This window comes from Lithobates pipiens, unplaced genomic scaffold (genome assembly GCF_037356315.1).
Source record: "Lithobates pipiens isolate NorthernLeopardFrog02 unplaced genomic scaffold, aLitPip1_a1.2 Scaffold_18, whole genome shotgun sequence".
NCBI lineage: Eukaryota > Metazoa > Chordata > Amphibia > Anura > Ranidae > Lithobates > Lithobates pipiens.
This window is the reverse complement of record NW_027507758.1, coordinates 320,754,669-320,770,719: the sequence shown is the minus strand read 5'-3', so window position 1 is coordinate 320,770,719 and position 16,051 is coordinate 320,754,669.

The window sequence follows — 16,051 nt, the reverse complement described above, 5'->3', positions numbered from 1 at the left end:
TGGGCTTTTTTTAACGTGTCCGCTGCTGACAATAGCGTTGCCATCTGCAATCTTTGCAGTCAACGCATTAGTCACGGTAAGCCCAACACTCACCTAGGGATGACCGCCTTAAGAAGGCACATGAGCAGCCATCACCGAGCCCAGTGGGAGCAACGGAACACACAAAGCCACACTCCAGGCTCTCACCTCCCAGCCTCGTCTTCTACTTCTTCTCCTCTCTCCTCACAATTGTCCTCCACTCCACCTTCCATCACGCCAAGCTCACGTTTTTCTGCAAAAAGGCAGGCTTCCGTGGGCCTAATGTTCGAGCGTAAAAAAATGATGATGCCAGATAACCCTCTTGCCCAACGGTTGACGGCTGGCTTGTCAGAACTCATAGCCCGCCAACTACTGCCATATAAACTGGTGGACTCGGAGGCCTTTCGCAAATTTGTGGCCATTGGAACACCACAATGGAAGGTCCCAGGAAGGAAGTATTTCTCAGAGAAGGGCATCCCAGAGCTATATGGCCGTGTTCAGCGGCAAGTGAATGTATCTCTGGCACACAGTGTCGGTGCCAAGATACATCTGACCACAGACACGTGGTCTAGCAAACAGGGGCAGGGAAGGTATATCACTTTTACTGCCCACTGGGTGAACCTTCTGACGGCCATCAAGCATGTAACCCGTGGCACCCGTGTAGATTTGGTTTTACCGCCACGGATTGCATGCAGGCCTGACTCTTCTTCTCCTCCTACTCCATCCTCCTCCCTCTCCTCCTCGGCTGACTCCTCCTTTTCCGCTGCTAGCGTATCTCTTCTGCTGCACCGCCCAAGCTGCCCAGAACCTATTCGACATGACAGGTGAGACGTTGCCATGCCGTGCTGCGTCTGTTGTGCCTGGAAGCCAAGAGCCACACTGGCCCGGCACTCCTTTCAGCTTTGCGTTCACAGGCAGATCAGTGGCTAACACCGCTCAATTTGACAGTTGGTAAAGTGGTGTGTGACAACGGTGCCAATCTGCTTAGCGCATTGAAACAGGGCAAAATCACACACGTGCCATGCGTGTGCCACGTCTTAGCCCACGTACACACGGTCGGAGATTTTGCCAACCAAATCCGTCGGATTTTGCACTGTTGCATACACATGGTCGGGCCATTTTGGTGAAAAATCCGATCTTTCAGAACGTGATGATGTAATTTCGTTACGATGGGACTACATTCAGGCTAGTAGCCAATAGCTTTGATGTAGGAATTTGATCTGAGCATGTGTGGCTCTTGGTCCGATGAAAATGCTCTACACATGATCGGATTAGGTCCGTCCGGCCCAGTTGGTCAGGAAATATTTCCAACATGTTGGAAAATTGGGTCGGACGGAGATTCGGACGGAATCAGTCCGATGCATACCACACACAGTCGGATTATCTGACGACACGGTCCGATAAGACTCATTCCGACAGATTCTCCGACCGTGTGTACAAGGGCTTAAACTTGGTCGTGCAGCGATTCCTTGTCAAATACCCTGGGGTCCAGGACATGTTGCGGCAGGCAAGGAAAATCTCGGCCCATTTCAGAAGATCTTACACGGCCATGGCTCGCCTTGCTGACATTCAGCGGCGACACAATCTGCCGGTCAAACGTCTTATTTGCGATTGCCCGACGGGATGGAACTCAACCTTCTATATGCTTGATAGGCTGCTCCAGCAGAAACGTGCAGTTAACGTCTACCTGTATGAACTCTGCGGCAGAACAGGTTCTGGGGAGCTGGGTTTTTTTTCACCGCGCCAGTGGCTGCTCATGCGCGACGCATGCAGACTTCTGCGCCAATTTGAGGAGATCACCAAACTGGTCAGTCGCAGCCATGGTGCCATCAGTGACATGGTACCTTATGCCTTCTTTATGGAGCGTGCATTGCATCGTGTCACTGATCAAGCTGTGGAGGAGCAGGAGTGGGAAGATGAGGAAGTCGCAATGCTGGATGAATTCCCAGGGGGGGCTACTCTATCTGAGACAAGTCAACAACAGGAGTCTGAAGAGGAGTCAGAGGAGGATGGTGCCGGGGCGGATGAGGAGGAGCAAGAGCAGCATGCTTTAAACCTTTTTTGGGATCCCTGTTGTGCGTGGATGGGGAGAGGAGAATGAAGAGGACGACATTATCCTGGATGATGAGCAGGAGCCAGGCCACCACACCGCTTCCAGTTTAGTGCAAATGGGGGCCTTCATGCTCCAGTGTTTTAATAGGGACCCCCGTATAAATAGCATAAGGGTCAAGGACCAGTACTGGGTGGCAACGTACATAGACCCCCGGTACAAACATGAAATGTTACTGCCGTCACAGAGGGCTGTCAGAATGCAGCACTTCCAGGCCTTGCTTTGAGAAATGCTGCATTCTGCTTTTGCGTGCGCTGGCAGAGGAGCAATTCCCACTCCCAGAGAAGGAGTTGCGGGTACCAATCCAACAGCGCCTGCAAGAAGAGGCCGGTTTGAAGATGTGTTGGTGACTTCGGATATGAGGTCGTTCTTTCAGCCGACCCATCATCAGGGAACACCTAGATCGCCAGGTGTCCGACTACATCGGGTTAACGGCCGATGTGGACGCTCTGAGGAGTGATGAACCCCTGGACTACTGGGTGGGCAGGCTTGACCTCTGGCCAGAGCTTGCCCAATTTGCAATCGAACTGTTGGCTTGCCCCTCATCCAGTGTCCTGTCCGAAAGGACGTTCAGCACAGCAGGGGGGATCGTGACCGATAAGCGTACTCGCCTAGCTCACGACAGTGTTAACTACCTCACATTTCTAAAAATTAATGAGGCATGGATCTCGGAGGAATTCAACACATGTGACCAGTAGACCATGTATATGTCTATAAAAAAAATTTTCATCGAGCACAGAGACCTTCTTTCTTCATTTGGCTCACTTCCTTGTCCAAAAAAAGCACACCGTACTTTATGCCCGTACTCTCCTCTTTGAAGAGGTTGAGCGGTGTCATATTTCTACTGGGGCTGCTTATTATGAGGGGCTCCCACCATCCCTGTGCTGTGCTGACATCCCCCTGGGGCTGTACCTCTGCTGTGCATATTATGAGGGGCTCCCACCATCCCTGTGCTGTGCTGACTTCCTCCTGGGGCTGCTTATTATGAGGGGCTCCCACCATCCCTGTGCTATGCTGACATCCTCCTGGGGCTGCTTATTATGAGGGGCTCCCACCATCCCTGTGATATGCTGACATCCTCCTGGGGCTGCTTATTATGAGGGGCTCCCACCATCCCTGTGCTATGCTCATTATGAGGGGCTCCCACCATCCCTGTGCTATGCTCATTATGAGGGGCTCCCACCATCCCTGTGCTATGCCGACTTCCTCCTGGGGCTGCTTACGGTGCAGGTGCCAGTGCTGTATATCACGGTGCTGATGTCAGTACTCTCTATCACGGTGCTGCTGTCAGTGCTGTATATCACGGTGCTGGTGTTAGTGCTTTATGTCACGCTGCTGATGTCCGTGCTCTCTATCACGGTGCTGTTGTCAGATGACTCTATCACGGTGCAGGTGTCTTTGCTGTATGTCACGCTGCTGCTGTCAGTGCTCTCCATCAAGGTGTTGCTGTCAGTGCTGTATTTCACGGTGCTGGTGTTAGTGCTTTATGTCACGCTGCTGATGTCAGTGCTCTCTATCATGGTGCTGCTGTCAGTGCTGTATATCACGCTGCTGGTGTTAGTGCTTTATGTCACGCTGCTGCTGTCAGTGCTGTATATCACGGTGCTGGTGTTAGTGCTTTATGTCACGCTGCTGATGTCAGTGCTCTCTATCACGGTGCTGTTGTCAGATGACTATCACGGTGCAGGTGTCATTGCTGTATGTCACGCTGCTGGTGATCATCTCCTGCACCCTCTTTGCCTACCCTGACCTTCCCTCTCCTCCATTGCCTTCATGCGCTCCACAGTCCTATATTGTCACAACAATTTCCCATATAAAAAAAGAATGCTTGTAGTTGTCAATCCCAGATTCACCTCATACATGTGTTATGTCATTGGCCATGTGGTGGGACTATGTTTGTACAGCTATTAATTATTTTGTGGCTGCAAATTTGACCTGTAGGTTTGCGAAGTTCGCCTCCCATTGAAGTCAATGGGGCCCGCCGTGAACGTTCCGGTTCACGAACTATCGGCCGTGTTCGTGGTCCGCGTTCGCAAAACGTCCCGTCGGAAGTTCGTCCATCACTACCAGGAGGCATGGGAGTTGAGGGAGGCACAGGTGGGACTGCAAAGCTCAGAGACAAATGTACAAGGAGGCTTCTGCAAGCGCTCCTTCAAAGAAGATCTTTCTCTGAGTCTGGAGTCAATGAGGATGGCAAATGAGATCAAGCTCTCCAGTTCAGTCGGTATATCTCGGGCTGCTATCTCATCCTCGATGGAATCCAAGAGACCCTGAGAAAAAGCAGATACGAGGGCCTCATTGTTCCAAGCAACCTCTGCTGCCAGAGTACGGAATTCAATGGCGTAGTGAGCAACAGTTCTTGTACTCTGATGGACATGAGGCCCTTGGCAGCAGAAGCGGAGCGTGCGGGAATGTCAAAAACCCTTTTAAAAGGAGGCCACAAAGTCAGGGTAACGCAACACTTTTGCGTCTCCCATAGAGGGTTTGCCCAGGCCAAGGCTCTCTCAGAAAACAAAGATATCACAAAACCTACTTTGCTTCTGTCCGTGAGAAACGCCTGGGGCAGCATTTCAAAGTAAATCTCAACCTGGTTAAGAAACCCTCTGCATTGAACTGGATTGCCCCCAAATCGCTGGGGAAGCGGAGCGGAACCAGACATACCTCTTATAGAGGTAATACTCAAGGCGGGTACTTGCACAGAGATTGGCACAGAAGCAGGGACAGCTTGCAACTCAGGTTGTACCAGAGCAGCCACCGTGGGGGATTCCAGGTGATCCATGCAACTCAGGAGTATTTGTAACGCTATGGCAAACTGATCCATGCAGTGATCTTGCTCATCTAATCTGGAAAATATATCACCGACAAGTGGATTGACTGTATCTACTGAATTCATGGCCTTCGCCTACTGTCATAAACCATGAACCAAACCAAGACAGCAGTACAATTAAATCACACTTGTTTATTAATAAAAAATAAAAAGGTAAATAGAGTAAGCGTAGTCAAAGCATAGCCAGAGTCCAATAACTGGATCGAGTAGTCAGCCAGTCCAGAGTTCAATAACCAGATCGGGTAATCAGCCAGGCCAGAAGTCAGGGATCCAAGTGGAGCAACAGCAAGCAGGATAAGGAGCCAGAAGGGATGTCAGCAAGCCAGTCTTTAAACAGAACTGCAGGAGATGGTTTCTTGTGATGTGACAAAGGGAAAGGCAGAGATGAAGTGAGCTGGACAGCTTTAAGTAGGCAGGTCCGACGTGTAGGATCAGGAACAGCTGGGGGACTGTGGAGAGATATGAGAGCTGGAAATTAGCCGACAGCTGAGCAGCCAGGAAGGTGTCAGCCCTGACATCTGCCTAGTCCTCTCCTAAAGGTGGCGATATAACCGTAAGGTCAAGATTAAGGTGCTGTGCCCATCAATTAACGAAAGAGAAAAAGCTTTTAATTAACCACTTCAATACAGGGCACTTTCACCGCCTTCCTGCCTAGGCCAATATTTTTTACTTTTTGCTACAATAAACATCCCAAACGTTATTTTTTTTCCCCTCAGTTTAGGTCAATATGTATTCTTCTACATATTTTTGGTAAAAAAAATTAAAATAAAATTGCAATAAGCGTATACCGATTGGTTTGCGCAAAAGTTATAGCGTCCACAAAATAGGTTACTGATTTATGGCATTTTTATTATTAGATTTTTTTTTACTAGTAACGGCGGTGATCTGCGATTTTAATTGTGACTGCGACATTGCAGACAGATTGGACACTATTGACACTTTTTTTTAAACCATTGACATTTATACAGGGATCAGTACTATAAATAGCCCTTGATTACTGTATAAATGTCACTGACAGGGAAGGGGTTAACACTAAGGGGCGATCAAGGGGTTAACCCTGACTGTGTGTTCTAACTGTGGGGGGATGGGGCTTACTAGGGGAGGAGACCGATAAGTGTTCCTTTATACTAGGAACACACAATCTGTCTCCTCTCCCGATAGGACATGAATCTGTGTGTTTTGGATTTTACACTTTGGGCTGATACATCAGTGCTGAAAATACAAACATCAACTAATGGTAATTTGGAGTCAGCTCTAGGGATATTTTAGTTACAGGTAACCTTACTGCCATAGAGAGACAAATTAAATGTTTACTGAACACACGCAAAAACTTCTATTTTGGAAATGTGAATGTTAACAATATTTATCCACTGGAATAATTTGAAAGACTCTTCAATAAATAAATTAGCACACTGCCGACGAAAAGAAATTGCTTTGTGCACAAAAAAATTGCCCTACTTTTGATTCACTACTGTATAGTATTAATGTTTCCAAAGGTTAATCACTGGGCATATTTCTAGTGCGCTAGGGAATGCACAGCATAATAGTTTTAGTTGCTGTATGATTAGAATGTGCCATCCAAATCTGTTTACAGTAATTCTGCTTGTGGTTTCACATAGATTTCACAGAGCAGCTTACATGATATGTGTGACCATGCATAGCTTCATGTATTTTTATAGTGAACACTTAATGTTGCCTGCTAAATGTTCTGCACCAACTGATTTATTGGGAGGCAATTTAGAATAGGAAACATCATCATCATAACACATGTCCTATATAAGCAACATCTCAAACAAAGCTATTAACACTTCAGTAAAAGCATGCTCTGGCCCATGGCATTATTACAAGCGGATAACTCTTTTTCCTAATAGCATCTAGACGTGGTTAATGCTTGCAAAAGCTAAATCTTTACAATAAAATATTTCAAGGGAGCCCAGAAAGTGCACGCTACATTCCATAGACCTATGTTTTTATATTTCACCACTTGTCTTATAAGTAGTAGACCATCTGAGAAGATTAAAAAGTGTTAACATTAATCTGTCACATGTGAAACAAGATAATGCTTGTTAAGCACATTGAATCAATGCTGAAATCTCTCACTTTATAAATTCATGAGAAAAATTACCAGTTTGGGCATCTTATAGGAAAGTCCTACAGCAATTGAGTTTTTCGTTATTTAATACAGGTATTTATATAGCACAGTCAATTTACATGTCACTTTACATATACTGTACAGGAGCTTATGATCTAAGGTCCCTATCTCACACTCAAGAGAGAAGAGGACAAGCAGCATGCATAGCGTGCCGCAGCACAGAATATTGGGTGTGTCTTTATAGTGGCTGAGCCATTGCTGTATATATACCAACCCATGCATATTCCACAATCCTTGTACAGTAAAACCTTGGATTGTGAGCATAATTCATTCCGGAAACATGCTTGTAATCCATAGCACTCGTATATCAAAACAAATTTCCCCATAAGAAATAATGGAAACTCAAATGATTTGTTTCACAACCATTTATTCGTCCTTCAGTTTATAGTCCATGTAAAAATATTATAGCAATGTGACCAAGTTGTGTAACCGTAAAATGTCCATCCACAAATGGAAGCCCCCACAAGGGGATTAGACGCAAAATCCATCAGAAGCTACAGTGTATAAAAGAGAAGAGAGGAGAAGTGTAGCAATATGGTTACATTTAATGAAGGTACAACATGACGCACATCTAAGTATGCAGGCATCCAGGGTAAAGCTGTCCACATAGACCATTCTCCTCACTGCCAGCTCTCAGTCTGCAATCGTGACCGATAAGACTACTCTGCAGTAGAGAGATCTGAAAGTGAGGCTTGAAGTGCTTGTGGAGCACAGTGTAGAAGGGATGATGTCAATCGCGGTGCAGAGGATGGTCTACGTGGACAGCTTTACCTGGATGCCTGCATACGAATTTGTGCCTCTTTTAATCATCAACCATGGGAGCTCTTAAATGTTGTACCTTCATTATATGTAACCATATTGCTACACTTAGAGGTGCCCCTCTTCTCTTTTATACTCAGTTGTGACATGACGCTACTTGTATATCAAGACATTGCTTGTTTAACAAGTCAACATTTATAAAAAAAAAATTGCTGGTCTTTGAAAACGCTCTCAAACCAAGTTAATCTCAATCCAAGGTTTTACTGTACTCACAAAATCCTTTTAATTACAGTGGCACAAATGAGATCCTCACAGACATACCTATCCCTTAGCACAAAGGTTATTTTTCAAAGCTGAAATGGTTTCCTTGTACATGCCTTTTCTGCAAAGAATATAGGCAAAATATAAACAGCAAAAATTGTGTGCAAAAAGAGGTGACGCAGCAACCTTTAGGCCCGGTTCACACCGCTGCGGGGGGAGATCCGGATGTGATTCGCACAGCAAATCACATCCGATCTCCGTAGCGATGCGAGTTCAGCCATACAGATAGTATGGCTGAATTTGCAGCGCTCCCGCAGCAAACTCGCACGGGACCCTTTTTTGGGTCCGCAACAGAATCGGATCGCATGGGGGTTCACACCATGCGATCCGATTCCTGTGCGAGTCGGCAGATCGCACTGCGATATGCCGACGGATCTGGGGGTGTCATTAACATAACATTGACACTCCCAGCCGTCCGCATAGGGCAGTGTGAACTGCCGGCGGAAGGTGTGCGATGCGGGTAAACGCCACGGATTTGCGGCGTTCCCGCATCGCTATAGTGTGAACCTGGCCTTACTCTGGACACAAATGCATGACGTGGTATCCCAGAAACACCTGGGTAGATCATTCTCATCTAGGCAAAAATCCCTTAGTTAAAAATCAGACTTTTTTGTTTTGCATGCAGTAAGAAATGGATAAAAACTGTCACTTTTTTGTCGCCTGTGTTCTATTTTGGAGATTTCAATTATCTTTCTATCCTGTAGACACAACATGAAGGGTATATTGCTCTAATGTAAAGGAAAACCCTACTTAGACAGCTGTCACTGATGCAAATGTCATCTTTGGACAATTTCCCCTCTATTCTTGTTCTGGTGGCAACTGAACATTTTGTATTTCCTTTTATGTCAAGTCCAAGGTGACAGTAGTTGCAGGACAAATAAAGAAGCTTTTGAGCGGACAAAGATAGCAATAAAAACCTAACTGGGATTCTAACCACTCTATCCAGAACTACAGAAATCAGGCTTGGTTTTAGATACACTTTAAAGGACAAAATAAATTTCAAATCATCATTGGTCTAGACAAGCAATGCAAGCTTAACATTGTTTACATTTAGTTTGTCAGTATCTTCACTGACTCTGCATACTGGTTTGATTGTATGACCCCATACACAATATACAACTTGTGTTGTCTGATTTCCTTTAGATTTACCAAAACCACGTAGTGCACAGGCCTGCCTGATTGCATACCAATTGAAACTCTTAAGGTTTGACCTCATATTATATGGTTTTGGTAGATCTGAAGGAAACAAATATACGGAAAATGTTATAGTGTGTATCCAGCTTTAGTCTTCAATCTCATGAGATATAACATATTTTTTTGCTGCAATGCACTCATGCATTCACTATAGATCACAAACTGCAAAAGTGATACAGTTCCTGCTTAAGTAGTATGTATAAACAACATTTTTATTGTTTTCTTTTAAATAAAGGAAAGAATAAAACTTCTGTCAAATTATTTGTTTCTGTCTGTGTACTATTGAGGACATTTCCCTTCACTTTCTGCCCCAGAGATGAAACAGGGAGTTAGAGGAAATCTCAAAGTGAGGTGAATTCCCTTCTTAGGCAGCTGTTCCCATTGGGAGATTTAATTTACCTTCTGTAGGACTCTAAACAGTTGGATTTCACCTCAGTGACAATGGTCACCAGAACACAAATAGAGAGGCAAATCTCCCTAATGGGAACACAAGCAGCAATAAAAACTTGGCAGAAGATCTATTCCTTTCCCCATTTCCTCTTTCATTTTTTTCCTCCTAGAGATGCACTTTAACTATGGCATAGAAAGGACTTATCTCCAAACCAGAACTGGAAACTAAGAAGCCATAAGGGATCCCTTTTAAATGGGAATTGTGCTTTTCAAAGTTAGCTGTCCGAAATCACATGGAATAGGAAGGAGGTTGTCTGGTGCTCAGATAAACCTAAGCATGGCTGAACTGCTCTCAGTAGTTTGTGATCTTTAATGAATACATAGTTACAATGCAGCAGTAATACCATCCCTGAAGGTACTAAATCTAGAATGTGCAACTGGTGCTTTCTTGCTCTCTGCCCTTGTATGCATTTTGAGTGCAGATGCAGACAAGCCTAATATAAATAAATAAATACTTATTTTGCTTTGGATCTGTGACAGCACCCACAGCATAGTAAACAAAAAGGTTGATGTAAGAAGTTATATCATTAGGTGTTGGGATCCCTGGATAAATTAATAGAGCCAATGTGTTTTAATAGTGCAGTTATCATGCAAGCAATGATCTACATGTAAAGTCCTACAGTACAGGACACAGGCCATCAATCATAATGAATGGGTTACAGTAGGAAAAGAAAATAATTATCCCCTTTAAAATAATCCCATTTTGTTGCTTTGCAGCCTGAAATGAAGACAAACACCGTTTTTGTTTTATCCAGCTGTATTTACTCAGTGTAACTTATAACATCTGAGTGCAAGATAGAACACCAACAGGCCCTTTGTCATGTTTTTTGTTTCACGATGCACCAAATATTTTCAATTGGTGAAAGGTATGGACTGTAAGCAGGCCATTTAAGTGCCCAGACTCTTCTACTACAAAGCCATGCTTTTTTTTTCATAGATGCAGTGTGTCGTTTAGCATTGTCCTGCTGAAATATGCAAGGCCTTCTCTGAAAAAAAGACATCTGGATTAGAGCATATGTGTCTCAAAAACCTGGATACATCTTTCAGCAATGATGGTGCCCTTTCAGATGTGCAAGCTGTCCATTTCATTCGCACCGATACACCCCCATATAATCAGAGATGCAGGCTTTTGAACTGAGCGCTGATAACAAGCTGAAAGTCCCCTATCCTCTTTGATCCAGAGGACACAAAGTCCATGGTTGCTAAAAACAATGTCAAATTTTGATTAAACTGACCACATTTTGCAACAGACAATTTTAAATGAGCTTTGACCCAGAGAAGACGGCTGTGTTTTTACATCATGTTCAGATATGGCTTCTTTACATGATAGAGCTTTACCTTGCATTGAAGTGTGTTGAGACCGTGATTTTTGGGAAAGTATTCCTGAGCCCATGCAGTGATGCCTATCACAGAATCATGTCGGAAATTAATCCAGTGTTGTCTGAGGGCCCTAAGATCATGGATATCGAATATAGTGTTTTGGTCTTGTCCCTTGTGCACAGAGATTTTTCCAGATTCTTGGAACCTTTTGATATTATGCACTGTGGGGGATTATATATCTAAATTTGTTGCAATTTTACGTTGAGTGACATTTTTCTGAAATTGTTTGACAATTTTTTGATGCAGCTTTTCACAGATTAGTGAATCTCTGCCCATTTTTACTTCTGAGACACTATGACTTTCTAGATGCTCTTTTTATACCCAGTGATGTTACTAACCTCTTGTCAATTAACCTAATTAATTTCAAAATCTTCCAGCTCTTCCTTTTTAGTACCACTTCCTTTGCCAGCTTTTTGTTGCCCTGACTCAACTTTTTTTTTAAACATGTTGCTGCCATCAATTTCAAAATGACCTTAAAATGGCACATTTGATATGTTTTCTATTGTGAAAAAAATGGGTTTATGAGATTTGCAAATCATTGCATTCTGAATTTATATAGATATTACACAGCTTCCCAAATTTCTTGGAATTGGAGTTGTACAAAATAATAAAAGTGATGGAGAGCATTGATTGTTTATCCAACGCAAAACCTAAAGCTGTGGAAAAAGGTTCATCTAAATTTCGAGGGGGGGGGGGTATACCCAATGCCTGGAACATACCCTAAGTGTCTGACATACCACCATAGCAACCACAATTGGTTGTGGTGTAGTTTGGGTAAAAAAAAAAACCTCTAGTTTAGAGCAAGTTTATCCACAGAGTCCCTAAAAGTAGGCAAGTACTTAACTGGAACCATGAGGACATTAAGACAAGAGATAGCTAGGTCTAATGTGGGAAAAATCCACAATTTTGAGAATTCTTCATGAATGGGATATTGTTGCACAAAGCACACTGAAGAATGTAAACCTTTTCTGTGTGTTTACATTCCTTATACAAAACATTTGTCTCAAAGGAGTGAACAGGAAGCACATTGGGGGTTTGTTTCCTAGAACCCATACTGATCATTTTCGGGCCCTTAGGCACAGCAGAATTGAACCTAAAGTGGAAATAAACACATCGGTTTAACTCAAAATGAAAAACATATTACACTTAAAACAAATAATAAAAGTGCTCAGAAAACCAAAAAGGTGCTGATCCTTTAAATGGTCCAGGATGAGATAGTCCCAAAATGTGGCTATCACTCCACATTGCCAATCATAATATACTTGGTACAGTATACAAAAGGAAAAGTGCACGATGCACGCACTCATCCGCTGGTGCAAATCCTCCACCACCATGCACTCACCAGAAGACTAATGGATATTAGAATGTAATTAGTGGAGCGGATACCTATGGCATCCCTGTGAAGGTGGATTATCATTACAGGCTAATATCCGTTAGCCTTCTGGTGAGTGCATGGTGGTAGAGAATTTGCACCAGCAGATGAATAGATTTATCACACACTTTTCCTTTTGTATACTACACCAAGGCACTTTATGACTGGCAACTTGAAGTGATATGGGAAAAAATTGAGGTGCTTCAAAAGTGCAGCAGAAGATGCAACGAATAGTACACACTACCATCCTGCTGAGTGACCACAGTATTATACGGTTATATGCCTATTGATCTTTATATAAGCGTGAATAGCAATTTGGCGGATTTTAATTACCTATACCATTCGTTGCATTTTCTGCTGCACTTAGTTTCATTGTTTTCTCCCATTTTTCTTCCAGAGACTGCTTTGCTCCCAAGGGAGCTGCCACTAATGCAGCATACTTGTACTCCCTTGACTTTTAGTTGTTTTATCAGTGTGTTTCAGTACCCTCTCATTCTCCATTCTGTTTTAACTTTAAGTGATAGCCACATTTCTGGACAGCCTCATTCTAGACTATTTAAAGGATTAGCACTTTTAGCTGCTTTTCTGAGTCCTTTTATTATTTGTTTTTAATTTGATATGTTTTTCATTTTGACATATTTTTTTACGTAATTTGATAAAAGTTTTCAGCACTTGTCAGATAATAATATATTGCATGAAGTGTATATATATATATATACAAGTATAATTTCTGCTTTATAAGCACTGCACTTCCTTTTTTATTTATGGTTTGCTAGAGTGGTCACCTATTTAGCGCAAGCTTTTTGTTTTTGAGCGCTGTTTCTTTACTGCTTATAAGTACATCGATTTAACTGTTTCCCAACACAGGTACATTCAAGGCATATGTTGAATGATAACTTTCACATTTGCTTGTGCTCTCAAACAAACTATAAAACCATCAAATGGCTGCTGTTATATGGGACTGATCACATGTGCAGCACCATGGCAATGGTAGATCAAACAAAGACCAAGATGGCAGCTTATTTGGCTGTAAGAAACAAGGGGGTTAATTTCGTTGTAACACATTTCCGCATCTTTTCTATAACTGGTGAAATACCTTTCAGTTTGTCGACACTGTATCAGAAGGGCCTTCTCCCATAGACAAATCATCTGATTCAGAAGAAGAGCCCCCCTCTGTTGCATTGTCCTCGGTCACATCCGACCAGTGTGAGGACTCTGAATTAGAAGGTTGAGAGGAAATCGAGGGGCATCGAGCCCTAACCTTTTCAGAAGATGTCACGGTTTCCCTTCTCATGGAATTGGGTGGAGTAAGTGCTCAGGTAAGTCGTCTGTGTGCCTAGTCCTTGGAAGCCTGACTGCTAAAATAGTTCATACCAATCTTGCACAGTGCAATATGTGAGCCTTCAACAAAGTTCCTACGTAGAGGTTTGCAAGCACTGAAATCTTTTCTTAAGCAGGTAAGGAGAACACATCCATTGTAATGAAAATGAAAGCATGGGGATAGGAAATCTTTATTTTCCTAGGTGAGTAGAAGAATTAGAGAGGGAAGAATAGGCTAATTGGGATAATTGGGCAAGCCCTGTTAAATAAACCCATTCAGGCGGTATGTTAAAAACAGGCCAAACTTCTTGCCTTAATCTTTACTGCGACTGAACAGACTATTGCCCACTCCTGGAAATTCCCTGTGCTTAGGTTCCAGGAAGTTAAAACCCGCTTAAATGTCATAATGGTTAACGCTAAATTGATGGCCATATTGGAGAACAAGAATGGCAGATTCCTAAAAATCCGGACTCCGTGGATAGACTATTCCCAACCTGACTATAGGGCATAGCAATTTGATTTGATTTACACCCTTTTGCTGGCGCATGAGATAAATGGTCTGGGCATGTAGTGGCACTCCCTCCCTTTTCTTCGCGCTCTCCTTTTTTCACTGTTTTGTTTGTAACAAAAAGTAGAACATATTTTTTCGTTTATATCGCAAAAAATAAAAATCCCAGAGGTGATCAAATACCACCAAAATAAAGCTCTATTTGTAGGGGAAAAAAAGACGCAAATTTAATTTGGATACAGCATTGCATGACCGCAAAAAGTGCTCTGGTCAGGAAGGGGGTAAATCCTTCTGGGGCTGAATTGGTTAAGTTTGTCATCCTTGTTCTTGCCTCCCAATTTAGGAACAGACCTAAATCCCAATTTTACTGGCTGCATGCTTATTCCAGTTCATTGGTTCAGTATGTGGTAAAACAAAAATGATTCGTGGAGTTCACAGCTTTAAAAAACAACAACCTGGCAATGGAAACTCCCATGTTTCTGTTTTGACAGATTATCTTTAACACATACAGTGAGCAATATTAAGTGAGAAAGTGAGCTTTCCATGTATTGTATTTTTGAGCTTGAGAACAAGTAAAGTATAGTGAAAATGGATATATTTGGATCCAAAACAAGATGTGAAGAATGTTGAAAAATCTATTGAAGATTTTGTGCTTTTCTGGACAAAAAAAGGACAGCATAAATGTGAGGCTCCTTGTTAAGGCTCCATGCACAATGGAGCTCATAAACGCCAGTTTTTGGAGATTGGGCATTTTTTTTTTTTAACAGCCCATAAACTCCACTCTATGTTATCCTATGTGTCCATGCACACAAGGAAATTTTTTAGCTTTTATCAGCAGTGGAGTTCATGAGCTGTTCTCTGAACGCCATAAAATCGCATTCAAAGTGCCGTTTTTCTGACCACCAAAAAAACTAAAAAAAACGCTAAACGCTCATAAATGCGGATTAATTAGCATTCGGCATTCTATTTTTCCAATGCATTGTGGTAGTTTGGGAATGTATTGTGGGATTTTTGCAGTGTCCTCTGTGTATTTTTATAAAAAAATGCCCATAAACGATAATGCTCCTAAAACGCGCATAAATGCTAGTACAAAACGCTGTTTAAAGCAAGTTTTTCAACCAGCATTTTCTGCCAGCAATATGGCATCCAGGAAAAGCTTTTTTGAGCTCCAGTGTGCATGGAGGCCAAATGATGGAATAATGATCCAATAAGCAATGCAGTGCTTTAGAATTTATTGCGTTATTCTCAGTTTGGAAAATGTTTATCTTCATCACATAGTACAGGACATGGAAATCAATTGATAGACCAAGTGAGCACTCAAAATCTAGTGCAGCTGTACATGGTAGCCAACAGCTTCTAACCTCAGCTGGTTCAATCAGGCTTTGGCAATAAAACCCAGAAGCCAATTGGTTTCTATGCAGAAGTGAGCCTCAAGCCCCGTACACACGGGCAGACTGTCAGAATACATTTGCCAGTTAATAAAAAAAAAAAAATGTCCGACATGCTACTGGTGTGTAGGTCGGTCAGTCTGACAGAAAACCAGCAGCAGCTGACCGACTCCCGATCAGCGCTCTCTGCCAATGGCAGACACATAGTAGAGCCATAAAGGCAGAAAGCAGTCATATCTTGACAGAAAGGTC